The 24,492-nt window shown below is 35.9% G+C and overlaps 1 long non-coding RNA gene across 1 annotated transcript; it reads right to left on the minus strand.

Moving 5' to 3' along the window:
• Positions 1 to 13,113: 13,113 nt before the first annotated feature.
• On the minus strand, positions 13,114 to 15,711 carry LOC107618554 (uncharacterized). The gene is made up of 2 exons (XR_015902742.1): positions 15,132 to 15,711; positions 13,114 to 13,325 (listed from the first exon to the last, which is right to left on the minus strand). It is a non-coding gene; the product is annotated as an uncharacterized LOC107618554 (long non-coding RNA).
• Between the last annotated feature and the right edge of the window lie 8,781 nt (positions 15,712 to 24,492).

Consider the following 24,492-nt stretch of genomic DNA (forward strand, 5'->3'; position numbering starts at 1 on the left):
TGTGAATTGGTGCTTTATTTTCAAGTCAACTACCAAGTTCCTGAAACCTGTATTAGTGAATTGGGTGCCATTGTCTGTGGTGTTGGAGTAAGGGACCCCAAACCTTGTTATAATGTTCCTGTATAGAAATTTCTGACTTCTTTGAGCGGTGGCATTAGCTAGGGGCTCTGCCTCAATCCATTTTGTGAAATAGTCTACCCCTACAATGAGGAACTTAACTTGTCCCGACCCTTGGGGAAAGGGTCCGAGGAGGTCGAGCCCCCATTTTGCGAATGGCCAGGGTGATGTAACACTGATGAGCTCCTCTGGTGGAGCGATATGAAATTAAGCATGCTTTTGACATGGTGGGCACATTTTAACGAACTTGGTTGCTTCTTTTTGCAAAGTTGGCCAGAAGAACCCTGCTCGGAGTACCTTTTTAGAAAGAGCTCATGCCCCCAAGTGGTTGCCACACATGTCGCTATGTACTTCTTCCAAGACTTCCCTTGTATTGGAAGTCGGTACGCATTTTAGGAGGGGTGTTGAGATCCCTCTCCTATATAAGATGTCGCCCACTATAGTGTAGTACTGTGCTTCTCGTTTTAGCCTCTTTGCCTCCTTTTTTGTGGGGAGTGTCTCTGATTTGAGGTAGTTGATTATGGGGGCCATCCATCCTTGATCCTGATCTGATATGGTTAGGATCTTTTCTTCCTCCGAGATTGATGGGCTTTGCAATGTTTCCTGGATGAGGCTTCTATTATTGCCCCCTGGTTTGGTGCTGGCTAGTTTTGAGAGTGCATCCGCCCGAGCATTCTGTTCCCGAGGTATATGTTGGACCTCATATTTCCCGAATTATCCGAGCTGTTCTCTAGTTTTGTCCAGATATTTCTTCATGGTAGGATCCCTATCTTGGAAGCTCCCTTCTATTTGTGAGGTAACTACTTGTGAATCGCTGAAGATGATAAGCTTTTGAACTCCTACCTCCTTAGCCAGCCTCAAACCAGCCAGTAATGTCTCATATTCGGCCTGATTATTTGAAGCAAGGAATTCAAACTTTAGCGAGAGTTTGATTTGGGTTCCCTGATCGCTTTCTATTATCACACCTGTGCCACTCCCGGTTTTGTTTGAAGAGCCGTCCACGTAGAGATTCCATTTTGTGGGAGTTCCCGGGGTATCAGTGTACTCAGCAATGAAGTCGGCCAGATACTGTGATTTGATGGCTATTTCGAGCTTCATATTGAAGATCGAACTCGGATAACTCGACTGCCCACTGCAGGATTCTTCCAGCTAAGTGTGTCTTCTGTAGGATGCCTTTTATGGGCTGGTTGGTCCGAACCCTGATAGCGTGAGCTTGAAAGTACGGGCAAAGTAGTCGAGAAGTGAGTATGAGAGCGTAAGCAAACTTTTCTATCTTTTGATAGTTTAGCTTGGCCCCTTGTAGAGCTTTGCTGATGAAGTAGATAGGTTATTGCCTACTTTCGTCTTCTTTGACTAGTGTTGAAGCTATTGTCCGATTTCCTACTGCGAGGTATAATATGAGTGCTTCTCCTTCCTGTGGTCGGGTAAGAATGGGTGGTTGCCCCAAGAATTTTTTGAAATCTTGGAAGGCTTTCTCGCACTCTGTAGTCTATTCAAACCTCTTTCCTTTCCTTAATGTGGCGTAAAAGGAGAGAGATTTTATGGCTCACCCAGCTAGAAACCTGGACAGGGCTGCCAGTCTTCCGTTGAGCTGTTGTACCTCTTTGACACAAGTCGGACATTTCATGTCGAGTATAGCCCGACATTTATATGGGTTCACCTCAATTCCTCTTTGCGTGAGCATGAAGCCCAAGAATTTGCCAGCTTCTACCGTAAAGGTTCATTTTGCGGGATTAAGTCGCATACTATGCTTTCTGATGGTGTCAAACACTTTGGTGAGGTCGGGCAACAAGGATTCCTCACTTTGTGTTTTTACCAATATATAGTCTACGTAAACCTCCATTAATTTTCCAATGTGGTCTGCAAAGACTTTGTTCATCAATCTTTGGTAGGTAGCTCCTGCATTTTTGAGCCCGAATGGCATGACGATATAGCAGTAATTTGCTTTTGGGGTTAGGAATGAGGTCTTTTCTTAATTGGGTGGATACATTGGGATTTGATTGTATCCTGAGTAAGCATCCATGAAGGAGAGGTACTTGTATCTGGAAGATGCATCCACTAGAGTGTCTATACTTGGGAGTGGGTAGGGATCTTTTGGGTAGACTTTATTGAGATTGGTGTAGTCAATGCACATCTGCCACTTTCCATTTGACTTTTTTACCAAGACGACGTTGGCTAGCCATAGTGGGTATTTGACCTCCCTTATGAATCTTGTGCCAGTAAAGCTTGTACCTGTTCTTCCACAGCTTGGGACTTTTCTGGTCCGAGCTTTCTACGCTTTTGCTGTATTGGACGAGATCCTGGATATACCACCAGTTTGTGGCACATTAGTTTGGGATCTATGCCCGGCATGTCTGCGGCCTTCCATGCAAAGAGGTCGGCGTTATCCTTTAGGAACTGTATCAGAGACTCCTTTAGGTATCCCTTTAAGGTTACCCCGATGTTTGTCGTTTTATCCCGGGCATCACCGATTTGGACCTCTTCAGTCTCGCCTTCAGGTTATGGACGAAGTTCCTCGCGAGCTCGAACTCCTCCGAGTTCAATAGTGTTGACTTCCTCTCCTTTGGGGTTGCCTTTAAGGTTCAGACTTTCATTGTAATAGTGTCGCACAATTTTTCGGTCTCCTTTTATCGTGGCGATCCCTTTCGGAGTTAGGAACTTCATGCACAGATGTGGATTCGAGACCACTGCAGCGAGCTGGTTCAGCGTTGTCCGACCTATTAGGGCGTTGTAAGCTGAGCTCACGGTGACTACGATGTAGTCTATGTTGAGTGTCCTTCATCGGGTTCGCTTTCCAAAGGTTGTGTGTAGTAAGATATATCCAAGTGGTTGGATTGGAGTGTCTCCCAGTCCGAACAAGCTATTCGAATATGCTCTGAGCTCTTTTTCTTGCAAGCCGAGTTTGTCAAAGGCGGATTTAAACAAGATATCCGCAGAGCTTCCTTGGTCTACCAGTGTTCTGTAGAGATTAGCATTGGCCAATATGATAGTAATGACCATGGGATCATCATACCCCGGGATGATGCCTGTTGCATCTTCTTGGGTAAAGGTAATAGTGGGGAGGTCGGATGACCTCTCTCTGTTTCCGACATGATATACCTTTTTAAGGTGTCTTTTGTGAGATGATTTAGAGATCCCTCCTCCTGCGAATCCTCCATTTATCATATGAACATGTCTCTCAGGAGTGTGGGGTGGTCGTTCGACCCGTCTGACCTCTTCATCCCTTCTTATTTTTTCTTGGACTCCTTATCCTTGTCCCGAGAGGGGTAAGAGAATCTAGGTTTTGAGGTTTCTCCTAATTGAGAATTTTCCTCCATGTTAATATATTTTTCTGCCCGTTCTTGTACCTCGTTCGGAGATGTTGGATGCTTTTTTGAAATGGAGTGACTTAAAGGTCCTTCTAGCAGGCCATTGATGAGACCCATGATGGCTGCTTCTGTTGGCAGACTTTGTATGTCCAGACACGCTTTGTTGAATCTTTCAATGTAGTTGCGAAGACTTTTCTGATCTCCTTGCTTGATCCCTAATAGGCTCAGGGCGTGTTTAGCTTTGTCCTTCTGGATGGAGAATCTGGCAAGAAATTTTTTGGCTAAGTCGTCAAAATTTGTGATGGATCTAGGAGGCAAACTGTTGAACCACTTTATTGCTGTTTTTGTTAGGGTAGTCGAGAAGGTTTTGCATCGAATGGCGTCTGAGGCATCAGTGAGATACATTCTGCTTCTAAAATTGCTGAGATGATGGCTTGGATCGGAGGTACCGTCGTATGGGGTCATGTCGAGAGCTTTAAAATCCTTTGGAACTTTAGCTTTCATGATCTCTTTGATGAAGGGATCTTGGTCCTTGTGGGAGCTGTCATCGTGACTGGACTGAACGGTTTTAGCTTTGAGATCAGCCTCGAGTTTTAGGAGCTTGTCCTCTAGCTCTCGGCGTCGCCTAGTTTCTCTCCGGAGGTCCCTCTCGACTTCTCGTTGATGCTCGGTCTCTTTTTCGAGCTGTTTGAGACGATCCTATTGAGCTTGTAGGGCATCCAGAATTTCTGTATTTGGCGAATGCTTATCTCCGTTTGGTTGAGATGTATCTTTTGGTGTGATGTCCGCGTTCTTATGCGGCGTTCTATTTTTCAAATCAGAGTTGTGGTCATTGTCAAGGTTGTCTTCCATGATGATGAAATGACTTCCAGGGTCCCCGGCAACGGCGCCAATGTTCCGAGGGTTACCTGAAACTGAAGGTCGATCTCGGATGAGATCTGCTATGGTGGCCGGAGCTGTCGTGTCCGACTTGTTTGACTTGGGGGAGCTGCTGATCCTTGATCACTGGAGGGTGGTCGTGCCTGCAAGAGACTCCGATGCTTAAGTTAGCATGGGCTTTGAGCAGGTATTTTATGTAGAATCAGAGTATGAGTTATACATGGGTGCTCCAATGTATTTATAGTAGTGAGTGACCTTTAAGATAAGTAGTTATCTCATCTTATTTTCTTTAGGGGAGCCGCCTTATCTTTTTTAGGCTTTGCCACCTTTAAATTGGGCTGGGTCCCTTTGTTTGGGCCTGCTTGGGCCTCTTATGGTGTTTTGGCCGAGCTCTTTAAAGAAGAGGTCAGGGCGACCCAACCTGAAGAGGTCGGTCGCTTTTTTTTTCAATCTGCCCGGGTCGCATAGCTCGACCCAGGGTATGAACAGATAGGTTGTATATAGTTAGTTTGCATTGAATAAATGTTGATACCCTTTACTTCTTTCTTGATTTTAGCATGAGGACATGCTTAGTTTAAGTGTGGGGAGGTTTGATAAACCCCAATTTTGTGGTTTATCCTGTGCTTATTTTAGGGAATTTTATCACCTTTTCCCACATTTATTCAATGAAATAGCATGGTTTTGTAATTCTCTCTAAATTTGTGCTTAAGTGTAAAAACATGCTTTTCAGGCCCCTAAATTGGTGATTTTAATTCACTTTAATTCCATTCGATGCCTTGATGTGTTTGTTGAGTTATTTCAGGTTTATAAGGCAAGTATTGGATGGAAGAAACGAAGAGGAAAGCATGCAAGTGGAGAATTCATGAAAAAATGAGCAAAATGGAGAATTGAGGGCCACGCTCACGCGTCATGCATGCGTACACGTGCATTGAAGATTCACAACCCACGCGCACGCGTGAGTAGAGGTTTTACCAGTGACGCGCACGTGTCAAGCATGCGCACGCGTGATGTTTGGCACGTGACCCACTTAAAGTGAAATCACTAGGGGCAATTTCTGAGCTGTCCAGGCCCAATTCCAACTCGTTTCTGAGGGTATTTGATGCAGAATTGAAGATTGAGCAAAGGGGGAGCACTTAGTTAGTCATGATGAGCCTTTAGTTAGTTTTCTAGAGAGAGAAGCTCCCTCTTCTCTCTAGAATTAGGTTAGGATTAGGTTAATTTCTCTTAGATCTAGATTTGATTACTTGATTTCATCTTATTTCCTTTACAATTCCTTGTTCTAATACTTCAATTCTTCTTGGTTCTTTTGTTAATTTTACTTTCATGTCTCTTTTATGTTCATGCACTCATGTTGGATTTGGATCTCCTTTAATGCAATTTAATATTTGACGTTCTTTTGATTATTAATTTGAGTTGTGATCTCACTTTTCTTGCAATTAGTAGTTAATAGATTTATATTTCTTGCACTTTTACTATGCTTTCCTTTTATGCCTTCCAAATGTTTGACAAAATGCTTGGTTGGATGTTAGAGTAGACTTTGAGCATTCTTGGCTTGGAAAGAGTAATTAGATAATCTTGAGTCATGAATACCCAACTCATGTTGGTGATCTAGAGTTGTTAGTTAATATGATTTTCATTGACTCTAATCTCTTGCTAATTCGATTAGTGGGTTGATTAGGACTTATGGATTGAGATTAGCTAGTCTTATTAGACTTTCTTCGAGTGTGAAGATAATATGATACCTTCTTCCATTGTCGGGGATGATGTAATAAGATAAATTCTTGTTTATTACTATGATATGATTAACTAGTCTTGTTTGACATTCTCCCTATGTGAAGATAACATAATACCTTCTTCCATTTGTTGGAGTTGACTCAATAAGATGAATTAGTCATTGTATGACTAAGATAGAAAGCCTATATTCCCAAGCCTTGCCATGAATGTCTCTCGCTTTATTACTCGTCTTCTTTAATTGCTTACTTGATTTATTTTTCTTGTCATTTATTCCCTTGCCTTTTATAAACCAAACTCCTTGTTCTTCCATAGCCAATAATTGACCACTTCATTGCAATTCCTTGTGAGACGACCCGAGGTTTATATACTTCGGTTAATTTTTATTGGGGTTTGTACTTGTGACAACTAATATTTTTGCATGTGAGGATTCTTTGTTGGTTTAGAACTATACTTGCAACGAGATTTCATTTGTGAAATTATAGACCATACAAGAAACCAAGCATCACCTCGCCTACCACTACGTGGACCAGGACGTCATCCATGAGGCCTCAGGTCGAGACACCCACCTGTTCCACATGAAGGAGGTTTGACATCGCCCTGACCACAATCGAGCAGAGCATTCGGATCAAGTACTGGAGTGCTCATTTGCTTCCTTAGAGTCGCATAATCTACAGTGGAGGACGACCCACTAGACGGATCATCCATGTGTCGTGGCTGGTATGCAGACTGGGGAAGGGTAGTGTGCATCTGTGAAAAGGGCTAGGTATGTTGTGCCATTACCGCAACATCCCCCAACCCGTCATCACCTTCCTACATCAACCCCGTCATCCAGTCAGGCATCAACATCATCACATCAACCATGTCCTGCGTATCCAAGATGGGCTCGTAGTCCGTCTAGGGCCCTAGCTCTGACGGGCTGAATGGAAGCTCAAAATGGGTCCCCAAGTCAAAATGCAGACCGGAGCCAGCATCCGATGTATGCCCCTGGTGACAAGTCCCGGCCTCCGAGTGATGTGACTCAAGTGGTCTCAGAGACAAGTAGTCTTCGGGGACAGGTCCTAAAAGACTCCCAACCGTCTGTCCAACATTCTCGGCCCATCCAACATCCTCTACCCCATGTACTGGCGGGCTGACGAAGTCTCTGTCGTGGTGAACCTCATTATCCCCCTGCCTCTACCACGTCTCCCTCTCCCTCTACCTCTACCCCGCCCCTACCTCTCCCTCTCCCGGCAGCTGGCCGCAGCTCTGGAAGGTCACCATCCTCCGGGTGATGTAGATTTGGAGCATCTGAATGGTGAATGGGCAAGTCATCTGGTACAACCCCGCTCGCCACTAAGTGTTGGTAACTCCGACCGAACAACTCTATGTGGGCCCACTGCGGATACCAGATCATATACGGAAGGGAAGAATACAGGTCTATATGATGGTGTATATGTAGCCGATGGTTGGCACAGGCATCCCACATCTCATGACAACCTCCAAGAAAATGTGCGAACCACTCACCTTGGCCGAATCGACCATCGTGCCTATGCATCTGGTCAATGTTCAATGGCCTGGTCAGAATGTGCTACAGGCCCCCGAACTAATGCACCACCCGGTCGACCTGATGTCACTCGACAATAGCGAAGCAAAGGAGCGGGCATACAATCGCCGCCGAGGCTTCAGCCTCAGCTATCACCGGTAGGGGTGACAACATGTACCCTACCAGTGGGTACCCAACCCGACCACACCCAGTCGGATAGGGTTGACAACCCGATCTGTAGTAGGTAGGGTAGGGTTCACGTGCAGGTCGGGTAGGGTGCAGGTTGAGCCTCAGCCCTACCCGACCAACCCGCACCCTATATATGTATATGTTATATACTTATATAAAAATATATTTTAAGTGGATATTGAACCAAAGACCTCTCACTAAATGCAAAAGAACCTTAGTCATTAAAAGAAGATCATTAATTGATAATTTAATATTTTTTTTACATAAAAGTCAGTTCTATTTTAAATTATCATCAAATTATATAATAACGTTGCATCTTTTTTTTTTGTAACCCGCGGATAGGGTCGGGTACCCGCGGATTAAGAGCGGGTAAGGTTAGGGTTGGCTCCAAACCCTACCCTGCCCTACCCATTGCCACCCTTAATCATTGGTGGAACTAGACCATGCAGCTGTAGGTCAGCATACGGCATCCACTCAACCTGTTAACAATACCGTAGGATGCATCATATACAACATTCAAAATTAATTAACATAGAATTGTAAAACTTAAATCTTTATCACTTACATTCAGGATGCCTATCCCTTTCAGAGTACGCCTGTAATGCCTAAGTCTGTGCTCATCCCTAGCATTATCTGGCCGGTACGCAACAAACCTACAATACCGCGAATGATTACACATTATTGCTCAATTTTATTAACTAATTAATGAATTTAATAAATAAAAGTACAAAAATGAATAACACCTCTCAACAAGTGGAAATCGACGAGTATCAAATCCATCGGGCGGGAGCATCGAAATATGGTGATAGGCCCAAGATAGCAACAAACTCACACAACCATCCAAAATGAGCTGGCCATGCTCTGTGGCACGACACATCTGGCAGTACAACCATGCCAGTACAGCTGAGCCCCATGATAACCTACCACATCTATCAAGGTCCTCTAGGAGGCGGAGCCACCTGATGTGTACTCAAGAGTTAGATGCATCCAGGAATAAGATACTCCCAATCACCTGCATGATATACCCTCTCGTGTACCACAATAGGTGCTCTTCAGTGGCGTCCTACTCCAACTCTCCACAAACCGTATTCTGGAACCATGTGAGCTTAACAGTCCACTTGGTCTGTGACTGTCTGTCCTCTAGGACAGGAACAGCACCCAGTAACTGCTAGCAGAAGTCCTCAATGGATCGTTCCTAATAGTGCTGTTTCCACCCACCGATGCAGCCACTAACAGGATCACCATCGATCCTGAGTCCCAACTGGTAGGGCATGTCCTACAGGGTGAAAGTCAAACACTAAAAAAAGAAGACTCATATGAATTAAGAAGTAATAAGAACTCTAAAAATATAACATGTATGAGAAATCGAAACAGAAAAAAATAATATAAAAAATATTTATCATCTATAACAATATATAATGCCAATGCATATCTATAACAATATATAATGCCAACTATAACAATGTATAATGCCAATACATAAAGTTTAGTGTCCAATTTTCTATTCCTATTTTAACCTTACTAACATAATTTAAAATTATTTTGCAGTTATTTATTTCACTAACAGTTACAAAAACTTCACGCATAACGTCTGTTCAATTCTTTACTCACAATCTTCCTTTTAAATATTTTCACCCTTTTTTCGATTCTCCTTACTTATCCTCTGAACGCTTCTCCGTATGGAATAATTATTTATAAGTTCTTATGACGTTTTAAACTAGATAACGACTATACCAAAAGGTTGATTTTCGAAATCATATATAAAATAAGAAAAAAAATTAATTAGAAGCTAACAAGAGTTTAATCAGTGGGGATAAATATTTTTTTATGAATCTTATTATATTCTGAGGTATTCATCTAAATTATTTTGTGTTTAGTTTTATGTTAATCTTTATTTTTATTGTATTACATTGTTTTGAGTATGTCTATGGATATTCTGATGGTCTGATCACCAGTTTAGCCTCATTCTAATTCTTCTACTAGAGTATTTTTTTTGTAATCATAAAGAATATATCTTTGCTATTTCATTATTTTATAATTTCATCCATTCTTACTGCTTTTCTTTTTATCGATCGATGCACTTAGCTGTATTTCTCTTTATGTCATCCTTTTTTTTTATCTTCAACACCTTTGATTGCATCGACTCCATAGTTACAAATTTCATTTAACTTTGTTGCAATTATTGAATACCTGTATAACTTCCACCTATATTTTTTTCTCTTTAATTTACTTACCCAATCAATATTTTCAATCATTCTATTATTCTTTAATTTGTCCCCAACCTTTCGTATACAATGATAGTGCTATATCTTTTTCTCTCATCAATTTAATTTAAGAAACTGAATTTTTTTTATCTTATATATATTCTTTATTGTTTTAAACATATTTATATCTATTAATGATGAACTAAAGAAGTCTCATAAATATTTTGTTAATTTATTTTGTTTAACTATTTCGTAAGTAATAATATTATTTTTATTTAAATTATTAATTATGTAGAGTATTGTATTTAAAATTTGAGTACATGAAGATTTATTTTTAAATTAAACTAAAATAAATAAATTATATTACAAAAAATTATTTATTTTGTACTCTATAATATAATTTTCTATAATAATATATAATGTCAATACATATAGTTTAGTGTCTAATTTTCTATTCTTATTTTAACACTACTAACATAATTTTTAAAATTATTTTGCAGTTATTTATTTCTCTAACCGTTACAAAAATTTCACGCATAACCTCTGTTTAATTCTTTACTCACAATATCCATTTTTAATGTTTTCACCCTTTTTCCGATTCCCCTTACTTATCTTCTGAATGCTTCTTCCTATGGAATAATTATTTATAAGTTTTTATGACGTCTTAAACTAGATAACGACTATGCCAAAAGATTGATTTTCGGAACCATATATAAAATAAGAAAAAAATTAATTAGAAGCCAAAAGTGTGTAATCAGTGGTGATAAATAATTTTTTTACGGATCTTATTATATTCTGAGGTATTCATCTAAATTATTTTTTGTTTAGTTTTATGTTAATCTTTTTTGTATTGTGTAATTTTGATTATGTCTAGGGATATTGTACTCTGATGGTCTAATTAGAAGTTTAGCCTCATTCTAATTCTTCTATTAGAGTTTTTTTTTTTTTTGTAATCATAAAGAATATATATTTTCTATTTCATTCTTTTATAATTTCATCCATTCTTGCTACTTCTCTTTTGACTGCTCGATGCACTTTGCTGTGTTTCTCTTGATGTCATCCCTTTTTTTTTATCTTCAACATCTTCGATTGCATCACCTCCATAGTTACAAATTTTGTTTAATTTTGTTGCACTTATTGAATTTCTGTATAACTTTCACCTATATTTTTCTTCTCTTTAATTTACTTATCCAACCAATATTTTCAATCATTCTTTTATCTTTTTAATTTTTCCCCAACCTTTCGTATACAAAGATAGTGCTATGTCTTTTTCTCTCATCAATTTAATTTAAGGAAGAAACTGATTTTTTTTATTTTATGTGTATTTTTTATTGTTTTAAACATATTTATACCTATTAATGATGAACTGAAGAAGTCTCATAAATATTTTGTTAATTCATTTTGTTTAACTATTTCGTAAAAGATAATATTATTTTTTATTTTAAATTATTAATTACGTAGAATATTGTATTTAAAATTTGAGTACATGAAGATTTATTTTTAAATTAAACTAAAATAAATAAATTATATTACAAATAAATTATTTATTTTGTCTTCTATAATATTATTTATTTAGTATATGGCACTGATTATTTAATTGACATGTAAAGAACGCAAGAAAGTCTGTACTTACTAATAGTCGGTTAAAATATTAATATGTTAATTTTCTAGACTATTGATCATGTAGAGTGTTAGATTTAATATTTAAATACATGTAAATTTATTTATATTTAAATTAAAATAAATAAATTATATTACAAAAAAAAATTAATTAAATTTAATACCCACAACAAAAAATTTGCACTTACCAAATGTAGAGGAAAAATGTCCCATGAATTTTTTGTTAATTTATTTTTTATTTTTAATCTGTTTTACATTGAATAATATTATCTTTTACTAATTATTAAATTGACATCTAACATCAAAAATATGATAAAATAAGAACATTTGTTGATTAATTTTTTAAATAATCTGATAACCCAATATTATGTTAACCTTTATGATTATTTTTTTTATCTTTCTTCTTCTACTTCATGGGCCATGTAATATTATTTTTCTTGTATATCCTATTTTTTAAACTATTTTATTTTATTAAGATTTCTAATTTATTTTATTGTATTTTTTTTACCTTGCAAACTTTAGGATTTAAAATTTTTGAGTTTAAACGATTCTAACCATGTGATTAAGAAGGGATTTAACTATTTAAGAGAATCGGTTTGAATTTAGACAACTTGTTGAATATAAATGAAATAAATATTGAAATATAATAAACAGAATCGTTAATTCAACATTTATTAATGAATAACTACTAAAAAAAATAAATAACAAAAATAAGATATAGAATTCCATCTTTTGTTTTGTAGTATAAAGATAATATATGTAACACTCTCACTATTAGAATGTCACGCTTCCGGTTGCGTCATTCTGATAGCAAGAGGTATTACGACGACTTCATATACTTAATAATAAAATATGAGCCTTTGACTCGAAACCGTATCACTATTTTATTTGAAAAACCAGAAAAATACTTTTACAATAAAATAAACAAGCATATATATAAACAAAACTCTTTACTCAAGTAACTTATACATATTAGATACATACAAATCATACCACTTCTATCCTTCTTACAAAAATTATAATATTAATAGCGAGGGAAAAATAATAATAACTAAATTAATACATCCATATCGCATAAGTTAAACTAAAAAAAACTCTTCATAAGCGTCTTCGTCTGTTTCCTGAAAAAAAAAGTCTGTAGGAAAGTGAGAACATTGTCCTCAAAAGGGTTCTCAGTAGAGGATTTTTAAGAATTGTCGTAAGAAGATATTGTAGTTAAAACTATTTTCAAAATATAGTGATTATCAACTTATTATTCAAATCTAAAATTCATTTTTCTCTTACAAAAATTATAATATAAAATAACATTTTAATCAAAACTTATCTCTAATCGAGTCAATCATGGCCTCTGGTAAATGTAACACCCTCACTATCAGAATGTCACGCTTCCCGTTGCGCTACTCTGATAGTAAGAGGTATTACGACAACTTCATGTACTTAATAATAAAATATGAACCTTTGACTCAAAATCGTATCGCGTATCGCTATTTTATTTGAAAAACTGGAAAAATACTTTTACAATAAAATAAACAAGCATATACATAAACAAAACTCTTTACTCAAGTAACTTATACATATTAGATACATACAAATCATACAACTTCTATCCCTCTTACAAAAATTATATTAATGGCGAGGGAAAAATAATAATAACTAAAATAATAATAACTAAATTAATACATCCATATCGCATAAGTTAAACTAAAAAAAAAACTCTTCATAAGCGTCTTCGTCCATTTCCTGAAAAAAAGTCTATAAGGGAGTGAGAACATCGTCCTCAAAAGGGTTCTCAGTAGAGGATTTTTAAGAATTGTCGTAAGAAGATATTGTAACTAAAACTATTTTCAAAATATAGTGATTATCAGCTTATTATTCAAATCTAAAATTTGTATTTCTCTTACAAAAATTATAATATAAAATAATATTTTAATCAAAACTTATCTCTAATACAGTCAATCATGGCCTCTAACCCAAACATAACCAAATCTTGGCCTCTGGCCCAAATAAAAATAATTCACCATCGAAACTCAATTTTAACATAATCAATCACAAACACAATCAAATTCAAGGCAAACACATATACAAAACAGTTACCAGTTAAACAGAATTCATCAAATAAGCAAACTAAAACACTTAAGCACATCCAAACAAAGCACACAAATGCAACATGATGCATGTCTATCCCTAACGCAGGTAATGAGCTCATTTGTCAATTTCGACCCGCACTCGACGCAATCCGACTCGCAAGTCAAATAAGGCATTCCAACGGCATAACCTCTGTAAGGTCCCAAACCTTTGCAGGTACTGATTCTCCAGCTGAAGTATGCCGAACATGACCTCTGCAAGTACTTGTAGGATCTGATTCTCCAGCTGAAGCATATGCCCCTTTCTCCTGGAAGCCATTCCATATACACGGGCATCCGCGCACAATCATTCACACATAAAGCCCACGGCTTAACATTTTCACATCATCACCTTAACCACTTACTTTCCGTCACCCTCTCATGACCTTTTAATCATTTCATAAATCACACGTGCCGTGTTCTCTTTTCCCTTTCTTTCTTCTTCTCAACAATCTGAACTCAAATCATTTTTATTTAAAACCAACACCAACTTTAAAACCATTTCAGATTTAAACTTTTTTCAAAAGACTAAAAAGAATCATTTATTAAGTAAATCTCACGACGGAGTCTCGAGAGTTTAGGGAGGACGACAATCAAACTTGTTCTTTAAAATTAATAAACTCCTTAAATTATAATTCCTTAAAATATAGTTCTTTAATCAAACTCAACATAAAGTCTTCTTTAATGAGTAAAAACTCAATACATAATCTTTTTTTTTAACAAATCACACTAAAAACATAAAGTTTTTCCTTAATAAATCAAACCCAAGCATAAATCTTTTCTTAATAAATCAAAAACCAAGCAATACGATTTCTCAAGTCCAACCTTTTTCTAAATAAACAAAGTCTTAACTTTCATAATAAAATTTCGACAGCATCTCCCCTAAAACTTGGACTTTGCCACCCTTTTCGGGTCCCAACCGAACCATTCTCAACCTCTTTTCAATCATTTCCAATAACTCCAATAACTCGGACTAGTTTCAATATCAAAAATCATTTTACATATTATTTAATCAAATCGAATTTCTAACTTAATAATCAGAAACCGTCACAATTCAATAATCATCATAATGACCTTAAATCAAGTACAAAAGTCAACTAAACATTTCCAATAAATAAATAAACCATTCAAACTAGCATTTATATTAATTCTAGGCAACTCAATTCAATTCATAAAATTTGCAAAATCATAAAAATATATTTTCACTATTAATATCGACTTAAAACAATTCTTAGCAGTAAATTAAGTTTAAGAACCCCTTTTTCATTGCGTCCTGCAATAGCCACAGCGTCTAACCATTTCTGAAGCAACAACAACGACTTCAAACACGACATGCAATCACCAACACTCAACCTTATGGCAAATAATGCCGCAAAAACCTCAGGAACACATAACTAAATAGCGACTATAAAGGTTTCGAAGGAAAATAACTTACTGCACTAAAGAAATCGAGAGCAGAGCAGCCGCAGCTCCAGTGACGACTTCTGGAGAGTAAAACGGCAACTAGGCTCCAGCAGAGGTGCTTATATCGAAGGCAGAGGCAACCATCACAACGGCAGTGGCGGTGCAGTAACTCAGAATGGCAAGTAGCGGCGGTGGAGCAACTTAACAGCGACAGCACATGCAGATCGGCGACGGTGCCGCGGGCTTCCTTCCCTCTGTCGCGTTTTGCTCCTCCAGCGACGGCGTGCATGGCGATGGCTTCCCCAAAGGTGACAGTGGCGGTGACTAGCACAGTTCCTCTAGCTCGCGTCTTCTCCCTCTTCGCGGTGACGACGACGCAGACTCTTGGCTCCCTGGACGTTGGCGGGCATGAACGGTGAGATGGCATGATGACGGCGGTGCGACGGCGATGGTGCCAGGCCCCCTCCGGCAACACTCTTCCCTCTCCTCTCTCTCTCTCTCTCTCGGATCTCGCTCTCTCTTCCTTTTCTTTTATTTTTTTCTGTGGTTTACTGAAGCTGAGTGTTGTGGTGTTTTTGGGGAAAGGGGGATGTGGAGGTAGAGTGAGTGTTAGGAGAGTTAGCGTAGAAAAATTAGGGTTTTGTGTGTGTTTTGAAATTAGGGTTAGGATTAGGGTAGTTGAGATAATTTTAATAAAATTTAGGGGTTGTAGAGTAAATTAAAAATTAATTTTAATCCAATATTAATATTTATAAAAGTACTATACTAATTATCAATTTACAAATTTATTTTTAAATAAAGACTCCATTCAATAACTAGAGATAATTAAATTAATTTTTTATAAATCATAAAATAAAATTTAAAATCTGACTGTTCAGATTAAAGCAGATAAAATTCTCATTATTTTTTTCAATCACTAAAATTTTTAAATCAATAATAAGAAAGTATTTAATTAATATAAAAATTTCTGAAAATATATTCTTGAATAAATAAAATAAATTATAAATAGTTTAATTTTCAAAATCTGGGGTCTTACAATATACAATATAATAAATCGTAATATTCTCATACGTAAGAATAATTTTTTTAAAATCTTTATGTTTATTGTGTTTTATATTAATTTTGTTAAAAGAATATCATTTAACTTTAATTTTTAACTTTTAGAATAAATGAAAAGATGTGATCTTGTATGTATTAGCTAATTTAAAAATACTTATTATTAGAAGAAATAATATTATTTAACTTTAATTTTTAATTTTAGGATAAATAAAAAGATGCGACCTTTAATATATTAGATAATTTAAAAATATTATTATAAAAAAATTAAAATATTCAAATTTAAAAAATAATTCAATAATAAAATTGAATTTGTTGAGAGAGAGAGAGATCAAATGACAAACAAAAGAGTAAGAAGATTCACATTAGATTATAAAAACTAATGTCATCCTTATCCTTATAGTATAATCGCATAATTTCAAAGCATAAAAAATAAAATAATAAAGTATAATTTAATTAATGTGCACAATAAAACAAACTTGAAACTTATATAGTAACAATCTAACATGAAAAGTAATGACAACCTTCTGTGCTAAGATATTATATTAAATTGTGATTTGTCACTTAGATATTTTTTTACCTATTAAAATTATGCATGAAGATAAAAAAATTTAAAATATAAATTTTATCTCTGTTTCAAATTAAATACTGTTGAAAAAATAAATAAATAAATAAATTTAATAATATTTATAAATAGTTAATTTGTAACTTTATAAATATTTATCTTGACTTTGTTATACATAATTTTTTTAATATCTTATTTAATTCAAATTTAAAATTTTATACATTCTAAAAGCTAAATAACTTATATTTATTATTAAACATTTTTTAATCTTTTCTTTCATATTATTTCATTAAATTCATAAGTTTAAAATAAAATATAAAAATTAATTTCATAAAAATAATAGAAAAGTGGTTAAACAGGCACTACAGTGCTTGTGGAGCCTCTAGTATAAATAAAAAAATACAATAAAAAATAAAAAAAATTAATTTATGAAAGAGAGTACTAAAAATAATTAAATAAATTAAAATATTTATCTTGTGATTGAAACAACTATGAAAGTTCTTGATGAAAAAACATATTGGAACGAACGATCACAAAGAACTACTATAAAAGTAGATTGTTACTTGTATCCTTTTTACAGAAGAAAATAAAGGGTAGAGTTGGTAGGAAAGAAATAAATTTTCCACCTAATTTCTCAACGTAACAAGCTAACGTGAACGTGAACTTAGAAGCTACAACTTTTAGCTTCACGTGAACTATATTATAAAAAAAATACATATATAGTAAAATCGCACACTACAAGAAAAAGGCCTATGGCCAAGCTTTTTTTTGTCACGCTTTAAAAGCGTGGCCAAAAATGGTCAATGGCCACGCTTTTATGAGGGTGACGATTGAGGAGATATTTGACCACGTTTTTTTTTACTACACTTCAAAAGCGTGGCGAAAAGGGTTAATGGCCACGCTTTTTTTGGGGTGGCAATTGATTAGAGATTTGACCATGTTTTTTTTGCTACACTTAAAAAGCGTAGCCATAGAGAGAAACAGGCACACTTTTAAAGTGTGGCGACAGAGTTTCATTATTGTGCCATTTTAAAAGCGTAGCTTTTTCCTACAAGTCTTTTGGCACGCTTTAAAAGTGTGGCCAAAAGGTTCCACAAAAAAGAAAAAAAAACGTTTCAGTGAAGTCCTTCGAAATGATCTTGAGTTACACAATTGGCACACCCTCTCTCTTCGAAACTTCATCTTTCTCCATCTTCATGGTGCACTGGCCCCATCCCGTTTCTCCCTCCTTCAAAGAACCTAAATCCTAACTCGTTCAGATATGGCAGCGGTTAACCCTCTCTTCATTTTCCCTCACCCTAAACACTGACGATTAACCCTCTCTTCAGCACTCCAAAGAACATCGAAGAACCCTAGCACCCCGCGAAGAACCACAGCACTCAGCAAAGAACATCGTCGACGCTCGCAATGCCTCCGTCGATGCTCCCTCCGCCGCCGTTCCCTTCCGTCACTGCAAATCCGTAACCCCTTTCTATTTTTTGCTGCGCTATCGAGCCAGCAGGTAGCAGCATCTTCATCCCCTGCGTCATCGCGTCGAGCCCCTTCGCCCTCCATCGTCAAGCCCCGTCCAGCCGTCGTTGTCCAGTGCCTCTCCTTTTCTGGTAGCCACCGCATCTTCCTCCACTCCTCCTTCCACTCTGCCACTCTCTGTCTGCATCATCAAGAATGGAGCCTCTGACTCAGGTTGGTTCTTGATTTTTTTGTTTGATTTTTCACTGCTTCTATTTGTTTTTCTGTTCTGTTCTTGAGTTAATTCTGGTCTGTTCCTAAGTATTTCAGTTCTTGATTTTTGTGACTTTTAATTTGTTCTTGAGTCTTGGTTGGCATATTTTCTGCAGTTCTCTAGTATTCTCTTGGTTAAATTTCTTGGTTTTGATTTGAATGTTTGGTTCTTATTTCTTGTAGTGGGAACTCAAAGTACTATTTTATAAATTAAGAGAGTAATTCCAGTGTAAACCGGATTCAGGCTGTTTCGTGAAATTTCAACCTACTTTTTGAGCACTGAAATATTAACTTTGGTTTTGGGTTGGCAGCTTGTTATGTTGTCCAAAGAACTAGGCTTGTGGCAATTCAGCTCTCAAGTCTGTCTTTGTCTTGTGGGTATTAGTTCATAAAGCTTTCTAATGTCCCTTTTCCAGTGTTTTCTTCTTTACTTTCTTCCAATTTTGCTACTACTTAAGGAAATTGGATTTTAGTCAAATGTCCACTTTTATTTATATGTAGTAGTGTACACTATTTGTTGTTCATGGTTACTTTGGTTAATTTTCTTTTAGCTAATTTGTTTTCTTTTTTGGGGCCAACTTTACGAGTATTAATATAATATGGGGCTTCTCTTGATTGAGAAAAAAGAGTGGAGCTCTAAGTATAATGAGCTGAATCCAGATTTGGTAGAAGTGAAGGATGCTCTTGAAAGAGAACAATTTGCTCATTTAATTGCCATCTCTGAGGCAGAGAAGCGAGAAGAGCATCTGAGGAAGGCCTTGGGTGTTGAGAAAGAATGTGTGCTTGATGTAAGATTTTTTATTATTATTATATAAATACTTGTATCAGTGTTAATTCTTCTTTTTCAAAATAAAGAAAAGCATGATTCTTATATTAAAGCTTATTTGTGGAAACCATGATTATTCTTTTCTTATTTTAATAATTAATAATTAACAATTACTGCTTGCTAATATGTAAACCTTTTTGCATAAACAGCTAGAGAAGGCTGTGTGAGAAATGCACTCAGAGCATACAAATATTAAATTTTCTGCAGAGTTAAAGTTGGCGAAAGCAAATGCATTGGTTTCTAGCATTGAAGAGAAATCTTTAGAAGTGGAAGCCAAATTGCGCTCTACTGATGCCAAACTTGCAGAAATAAGCAGAAAGAGTTCAGAGATTAACAGAAAATCACACGATCTTGAGTCTCAAGAAGCTTTGCTTCGAAGGGATCGCTTATCTCTGATTGCAGAGTACTCCTGATAACTCTAAATTATTTGTTCTTAAAAGGTTTTACTGTTTTCTTATTGCAATATGTAGTTGTACTTCTTGTTTATAATGCATTATGATATAATTTGCAACAGGCAAGAAGCACGTGAGAGTACTTTATCAAAGTAGAGAGAGGACTTGCGAGAATGGAAAAAGAAATTGCAGGACGGGGAAGAGAGGCTAGCCAAAGGTCAATAGATTTAAAAATATGTCATCCTCCTTTAGTATTTCAGTTCTCTAGCCACAATTCCCCATTGTGCTCAATAGATTTAAATGTGAGTGTCATTCTCCTTTGGTATTTCAGTAGCTATTGGCACGCTTTAAAAGCGTAGTCACACTTTAAAAGCATAACAGTATCTCTAGCTATTGGCACCCTTTAAAAGCGTAGCCATATCTAGCTACTGGCACACTTTAAAAGCGTAGCCATATCCTCTAGCACATGGCCATGCTTAAAAGCGTGGCAATAGATAAAAGCGTGGCGACAAAAAAAGCGTGGCCATAGGTCACCAAAAGCGTGGCGATAGAGCAACCGACACGCTAGCAGTTGTGACCCTTTCAAAAGCGTGCCGGTTGCTTAAAAAGCATGGTGAAAAGTTATTGCTACGCTTTTTCCACTTTTTGCCACGCTTTAAAAGCGTAGCAAAATTCTGGTTTTCTTGTAGTGGCACAATAAATTTTGAATATTATTTTAATTTTATACTCACTTATATTTAAATTAATTATATTTTTTATTATTCACAATTATTAATATAAATGTATAAATAAAAATATCAAATATTTTTATTAATTAGAATATAATTTTTTTTATGATTATATGATATTTATTAATATTATTTTTCAATAAATACATATAGTATATAATAATATAATAAATATAAAAATACTTTAATATAAAAATAAAATCAAAAAATATTTATTATAAAAATACTAGAATTTTATATACTTATTTAATAATAACCGGATTATAACTTGTTAATTATAATTTGTTGAAACTTGATTGTTTTTAAAATATTAGAGAAGATAAGTATTTTTTTTAATTTTAATTTGAAGTTTTTCACATAACTTCTCTTGTTCAAGAACACCACAACAAAATGGTACTGTAGAAAGAAGAAATAGAAGTATTCAAGAAATGGCTAGGGCCATGTTATGTGAAAGTAATGTTCCTAATTTCCTTCAGGCTGAGGCCGTGAACACGGTTTGCTATATTTTAAATAGAACAATCATAAGAAAGTTTTTTGAAGAAAATTCCTTATGAGCTTTAGAAGGGTAAACCACCAATTTTGAATTACTTTCATATCTTTGAATGCAACTGTTTTGTTTTAAACATAAAAAAATTAGAAAAAATTGATCCAAAGGCCTATGAATGTATTTTCGTTGGTTACTCCACAACAAGCAAAGCATATAGGGTTTACCATCAAGATGCTAGGATCATTGAGGAGTCTATACATGTGACATTCTATGATTCTAACATTGTTCCAAGTGTTTTGGAAGACAATGATGTAGACAACCAAGTGGAAAACAACATGAGTGAAGCCCTGAATCAAGATAAATATGAATATGTGTTCAATATCTCTATCCCAGCCGATGCAGATGATTTTGTAGGAGACAATTCTATTTTATCTCCTGCAACAGTAGAAATTCCTAGAAATACCAGCACCAATGAACCACCTCAAGCTAAATCTATTCTTAAATCACCAAGACAATGTGAATGGAGATTCTTGAAGAACTATCCACAAGAGTTCATCATAGGAGACCCCTCTCATGGTGTTACCACAAAATCATCATCTAGAAGGACTCCGGAGGAAAACAATGTGGCACTTCTCTATCAAATTGAACCTTAAATCATTAAAGAAGCTCTTGGTGATCTTTCTTGGGTCAAAGTCATGGAGGAAGAGTTGCAACAGTTTGAGAAGAATCAAGTATGGTCTCTTGTACCCGAACCAATTAGGAAGAAGGTGACAGGAACTAAGTGGATTTTTAGAAACAAATTGGGTGAAGACAGAAGCGTTGCTAGGAACAAAGCAAGATTGGTGGCACAAGGATATGATCAACAAAAAGGGATAGACTTTGATGAATCCTTTGCTCCTGTGGCTCGAATGAAAGCTATAAGGCTTCTTCTAGTATATGCTGCCCATTGTGGCTTTAAACTATTTCAAATGGACGTGAAATATGCTTTTTTGAATGGTGTGATTGATAGAGAAGTGTATATGGCACAGCCCCCTGATTTTGAAAATAAAGACTTTCCAAATCATGTTTTCAAATTTTCAAAAGCTCTTTATAGACTAAAGCAAGCTCCAAGAGCTTGGTATGAAAGACTTAGTTCTTTTCTTTTGAAAAATAGTTTTCAAAGAGGCTCCACAGATACTACTCTATTCATTAAGAATTCTAATGTTTCTTTCATCTTAGTTCAAATTTACATTTGATGACATAATTTTTGGCTTAGCCAATGAATCACTTTATGCTGATTTGGAAAACTCATGACATGTGAATTTGATATGAGTATGATAGGTGAACTTAACTTCTATCTTGGGTTTCAAATTAAACAAACTCCAATGAAACTTTCATTCACCAAGAGAAGTATGCCAAGGAACTAGTTAAGAAGTTTGGTATAGAGAATGCCAAATCCATGGGAATTTCCATACACCCTAACTCAAAGTTAGAAAAGGGTGAAATTGAGAAAGATGTTGATGAAACTAGGTATAAAGGCATGATAGGCTCCCTTATGTACTTAACATCCTCTAGACCTGATATTGTGTAAAGTGTTAGAATTTGTTCAAGGTTCCAATCACAACCAAAAGAGTTATATCTTTCTACAGTTAAAAGAATCATTAGATATATTCATAGCACATCCAACTTTGGTTTATAGTATCCTAAGTTTGATGAATTTTCTGTAGTTGGTTATTATGATGTAGATTTTGCTAGAGATAGAGTTGATAGAAGGAGTACTTCTGGCATTTGCTATTTTCTAGGCAGATCTCTGAATATTTGGTCAAGAAAGAAATAGTCCACAGTGACACTCTCCACTGTTGAAGCCGAATATATTGTTGCTTCTTCTTATTATTCATAATTATTGTGGTTGAAAACTTAGCTGGCTGATTATAAACTGAATGATGATAATATTTCCTTGTTGTGTGATAACATGAGTGCCATAAATATTTCTAAAAATCCAGTTTTTCACTAAAAAACAAAACATATTGAAGTGAGATTTCACTCAATAAGGAAACATATTCAAAAGGGTAATATTAACATTCAGTTTGTTAAATCAGAAGAACAATTAGCTGATATATTCACTAAACCACTGGCTGAGGGCAAGTTCTGTAAGTTAAGAACTAGTTTAGGCATTCTTAGTTATAATTCATTGTTTTAACTTTACTGATGCTTTGTTTAAGAATTTTTGTTTCTCATGCTGGGATGAGACAATTCTGGATAAGTGAAGAGCCATCATTTTGGAACGTGGTCTCTGGTATTTGGTTTTAAGTTCAAATTCATATGGGTCAAACATTCTTTTCAGATTTCATGTGGTCTATTGTGTTTCCTTAAACACAATCTCTTTTGGGCCCAATAAGAGTTGGTTTATAGGAAATAGGCTTCATTGGTTTTGTCATATATTTAAAACTATTTTTTTAAATTCTTTTTGTCTTTTCTGAAAGTAATTTACAGTTTTAAATGAAAAACTTTTTCAACATTAAGTCATGTCTTTTCAAAGTTGTCATAGATTCTGAACTTGCATGTTTTCAAGAAACCTTTTGCGTGTTGCAGTTACACAACCAAAACCCTTCATATTCCTTTGCATGACTCTTCAGTTTTTCCACTCTCATTTTTTTGAAAACTACATTACCAGTGTGTCATTAAGATGAAAAAGAAAATTGCCACTCAAAGAGGCACGGATACTCAGCGACTTCCCAGAATCCCTGAGGGTTCTCGAGCACAATCTTACTCTCAAGATCCAACCTTTACTCCTTCACCCATACATTTGCTTTCTCCTCCTTGAACTGAACCCATGACTCGCACAAAGATGACACAAAAGGATCCATCTTCATCTCAGGCAGCGGTTCCATCCGGTGCACCTTTTTGCCCTAGTGCCTCGAAGGGGAAACATCCAGCCACTGAAGATACTCCTCCTGAACCTTCAAGGCCAAAACCAAGGTCTGTTCCTCAATGCTCTCAATGAGGTAACCCACAAATCCCTCTTCATTTAGTAAAGGAACCACACGATGTAGACCCTTTTACTCATAAATCTCACTTCATGAACTCTCACTCTCATTATAACCCTCTTCGATTTTCTTCGGCTATGAACTATGAATTTTATAGATGAGTTGTTGCTCACCGTCCTTTGTGCCATACCTTTTTAGCTGATTTACCTACTTTGAAAAAGAAAGGATCTATTTTTGTGGAAAATCTAGAGTTTCTTGACTGGAACCATCTTTTCAAAATTAAAAAGCCTGTATATCCTATCTTGTCCATGAGTTATATGCAAATATGACATATCATGAGGAAAAAATTCATTCCTATGTCAAAGGGCAAAAATTGAACCTAAACAGTGAAACCATAAGTTATGCCCAAGGATATACGGATGTGGGTGTAAGGGATTATACCTTAGGAAAATGGGATGAAGGATTGGGCATATCATACCAAGATGCTTTGGCTTATGTATGTGAAAATATATCTCTGATTGATGGTCTCCCTCCAAATAATAAGGCTCTAGGTCCTTTTCGTGCTCAACTTCACCGCGTTAGGAATCACATCATTCTACCCCAAAGCGGTTCTTATCAAAGAGTTTCATTTTATGACACATTGGTGTTGT

This window comes from Arachis ipaensis, chromosome B1 (genome assembly GCF_059453495.1).
Source record: "Arachis ipaensis isolate K30076 ecotype BB chromosome B1, ASM5945349v1, whole genome shotgun sequence".
NCBI classification, from domain to species: Eukaryota; Viridiplantae; Streptophyta; class Magnoliopsida; order Fabales; family Fabaceae; genus Arachis; species Arachis ipaensis.